The 4,382-nt window shown below is 35.3% G+C and overlaps 1 pseudogene; it reads right to left on the bottom strand.

Moving 5' to 3' along the window:
- On the bottom strand, positions 1-3,981 carry LOC120192744 (annotated as a pseudogene).
- Between the last annotated feature and the right edge of the window lie 401 nt (positions 3,982-4,382).

Below are 4,382 nucleotides of genomic sequence, written 5' to 3' on the forward strand. Positions count from 1 at the left end.
TTTTCTGCTTACTTTACAGGGTACAGAAGCTATGCTGAAAATCATCACTGTGATTGGTTCTTGCTGCCGTGTCATCGTTGACCTGTGAAGATCAGTGTATCGGATGATACTGCGTAATACCTCGTCTTGGTGGCAGCTTCCGCAGAATGAAAAGGACCAAAGTTGAAGGTAATATCTCCACCAACTGCCCAAGAAAAATAATAATAGCCTTATTTGTATACAAGTTCAACCAAAATGACTATACATAAGCAATTAAAAGCAATTGGAGATGATGGGGGAAAATTAGAAAGACATGAAGAAAATATCAACTACACTTATGGGTAACATTATTTACTAATTTGCAAATAATGATAAAAAGTGCGAGGGTGGTCTAACTGCCCAACTGTATCTGTATGCAACATTTTGTCATTAAAATAACTCCCGAGCCTCAAGTTGCTCTCCAAAAACTCATAAATTTTACTCTATATATAGTCGCAACTCAATTACATCTACCAAATTCTTCCACATGACAATCTGATGCAAAGCCTTGTAATTCCTTGAAACATGCATTAAAGTTAACAGCAAACCATCAAAGGAATACAGAATGCAGAAATCCTTTCAGTTTTGATATGGCAATAATAAGGGTTAAGCAACTGTATTTCAATAGCGAGAAAATTACCAACATGATCGAGGATATCCATTAAAATACCAGATAATAATGAAGTTTAGAACTGGATGGCTCAGAACATCAAGATCAGCAGCTTTGTCAAATGCAGAAAAACACATCTAAAACAAAAAAATAACAATAGAGCGCAAATTAGAAAAAAAAACTTTAGACATCAATAAGTTAAACCAACTAGCAGCTAAAGGGTGCAACTAAAATACTTCTATTTTCGAACAAAAGTGCATATAACATTATATAAATCTGGAAGTTTCACAAAGGTCTACAGAACATGCTTCTACTATTGTCAATGTGTAGTGTTAATAAATCCAGAAAGGAAATAAGTAATCTACCATAATGCATCTGACTAAGAAACACGAGACACATATGATGGTCACATAACCAACCTGCCCAAGTAAAAAAAAACAATAAAAATTTGTATACAGAAGGCCAAAAAATAGGGTTCAAAAACCAAATCTACTATTGAAGTAAATATGTACTTCTTGTAGCTTATTACGTCGCCCTTGGGACTCTACAGGGAACCGCTGCAACATTAAGAAAAGCCTGCAAGGATTGAACAAGTTATATACGTATATATACCTTTTCCATTCCCAACCAAAACACTGCCTATTTATGATATGGTTACACTGTTTTCTTAAGGAATGAAGGGGAGAAACCGTAATTAGAGTATACATGATGAAAAAAAAGGCCAACAATAATTTTCTTTAAGAGGTACCAAATACCCAGGAACTTATATCAATAAAATAATAATTATTCCATAATTGCCAACTGAATTATCAACGATTAGCATAAATATTCACTAAAGTACAATATATGGCAATATTACCTTCCACCAAATAGTAAAAACCCAAGGGCTGCAAACAATGACACACCTGCCCATTTATATAAGTCAGGATAAAAAACTTCCATTCATTACCGAAACAAAATACCATGTGATTGCTATCTATAAAGCATTCCGAATTACTAAGTGATTATCCATGATGAATTTAGAGAGCACGCTAACTTACTCAATCGTGTTAACTATTAAATCTACTAAGGATACAACAAATACTTACCAGCAAAGAACATCTTCGATATAATGACCAAAATTGGGATATACTTCCAGCATAATACCAGCCACATTGCAATCTGAAATCAATTCCCTCATCAAAAGTCACATGTCCAAAGAAAATCAAGTATGCAACACTTTCCAACAAGTCTGAAACTGAACGTGCTAAGATGAAAAAAATTATATAATGTACGTCCAATTTGCTACTAAAATCTACAAAAAAAAAGTACCATTTACATACTAGACACTGTTCTAGTAAAGGAAATATTATCTTCTAACCTATCTAACAAGACTTTTTATGGTCTAACTCTCATAGACCATAGTCTCATCTGACCATGATTTATAGAGGCCAGCATCAGGGTAGTTTGTTGGCATATTCCAGCAGAAGAAACCATGTAAAGTAATAAGAAACAATCGGTACAGGTCACGGGCTCACAGCCACTAATCACTAAATTAACAAAGAGCTAGTAGGAATGGAATACTGAAGCACTACAAACTACCTGAATTCATTGCTAAAGCATCTTAGACGTAGTGTCTTAAATCATGACTAACAGTTGACAAGAGTACAGTCAAAAAGGAAATGAAATATCAGGGTGATGCATAAAGCACAAGCCATTTTGTTTATCATTTTTGCATATTGACAGTTGGGACTATAAAATAGGTGTGAAACTCAAATCCCTATTGGCAATAGAATACTCGACTTCTTGGAGGCAATAGCTATGAGAAGGAACTTCAGAGTATGGAATAACAACCAACGCCAAGAAACTTCTGATGGAACACGACATGTTTAACTTATTAGAGGTTTATATGACATATGAATGAATAAAGACACCAATGCCTTGCGAGTAACTGGACGTATATAGAAATGTAATCCGAAACATAGAAATTATTCTGGACAAAAGATGAGGATAAAGAGCTGACTCAGGGTATATTGTTGCAAGATCATACCTTCAAATGTAGAAATTATTCTGGACACCACAAATTGGACCCTTGACTATTTCCTAGATTGATTTGCATAGAATTAAAGAACTAAAGAAGAAAATCAGTCTACCGCAATCTTGCCACACGGAGCACAATATTTAGACTCTCCCTCCAAGAAAAAGGAAGATCACTTTTGAAAAATAAGGCTAGTAATATGATCCGATTCACAGTATTTAGTAAATAAGTCAACAAACAGCGCCAATCCACTCTGTCAAAATTTGCTGCCCTTATCTCAGCTAAAGATTTACAGATTTTGAACAAATTAGTCGACTAAATAATTAAGCCTTCCTGTAGAAAGAATCTCAAATTTTCCTTCTGCTGGCACTTGAACCAAAATAATAGAAAATATACTTCACCTGAATAGTATAAACCACCGCATTTATTGCAAGGAAAATTGGCCTAAGTCCATCAGTTGATTCGGCTTGTGCCTGTTTCAGGATAGGCAGAGTTAAGATAAAAAAGCTAATTCTTTCAAAACAATAAAGACAGCAGCACCAACGCAAACTGGAAAAGCTCAATAATCTAACCTGGTAGTAGATCTCAGCCCAAAACAAAACCAGAAGTGCATATGTCGTGAAGAAGGCTAGACTTGGCATGTCCAGCAAGATATGTTGAACAATCTAACAAAAATGCAAGCAAGCAACCTTAAGCAACAAATTGTGAATAATTCAAGCCCGAGAATATAAAAAATACAAACCTCTGGATGCAAGCCTTGCACATTCCGCCTGAAAACAAAGACTAGCCCACGAACTGTCATACAAATAAAACCATGATAAATAGACAAACCAAATTAAATGGGGAAAAAGTGATAAAAAAGGGTTTAGATACGAACCCCCATTCACCAGAAAATTTAGTAAATGGAAGACCTTCTGCGTGGTCCAACTAAACTCAGGAACTCTCAAATGTATCCGTATCAATTGAACCTATAAAAATCAGCAAATAAAAGAGTTGCGAACAAAGATTGTAACTGAAAATAGCTATTCATGACAACGACATTAAGAAAATCTTCTTATATTACGCAGAAGTAATGAAACAGAATCTTGATTGTAAGCAATAATCATAAGTGTTCCTATACAACGCCAATCAAGCAGAGATAAATAAATATAAAAGTGATGGAAAAAGGGAGGAGATGATATACAAGAGCAACGATGGCGACGAGAAAGTAAAGGGCGGCGAGGATGTGAAAAATGCGATCCTGCCAGAGCGTTGAATCGTTAATGTCACGCCAACCATTGGCTTCGCCGTTCACCTTGTACGATATCATTGCCGCTTCAACGCCGTATCGCCCCATCAATCTTCCTCTTCCTCTCTGTTTTTCTTTTTCTTTTTTTTTAAACAAAAAAGAGTAATTATGAAGAGCAAAGCAAACAAACACCACCGGCGCGAAAGAGGTGAGTTTTATTTTTATATGGAAGGTACCGGCAATAGCCGGTAACAAAATTTGAAAAATGGCAGACTATTAGATGCATGATGATCTTACGTGTCTCCCTAGTGAGCTCGCCTGCATGCGCTGACGTCATGCGACAACATATATAATCTTTTTTAAATTAGTTACTGAATTTTAAAATATTTTAATGAGAAAATAACCTCAGTGACCAAAAATCTTAGATAATATATGATTTTGATCAACTTTTTTTGGATTTGCGAAAATGATCAACAAAATCGCAATGCGATCTCTAATTCGCATTGCGA

The sequence above is a fragment of the Hibiscus syriacus genome, unplaced genomic scaffold, assembly GCF_006381635.1.
Source record: "Hibiscus syriacus cultivar Baekdansim isolate YM2019G1 unplaced genomic scaffold, ASM638163v2 tig00004238_pilon, whole genome shotgun sequence".
In the NCBI taxonomy this organism is placed as follows: Eukaryota; Viridiplantae; Streptophyta; class Magnoliopsida; order Malvales; family Malvaceae; genus Hibiscus; species Hibiscus syriacus.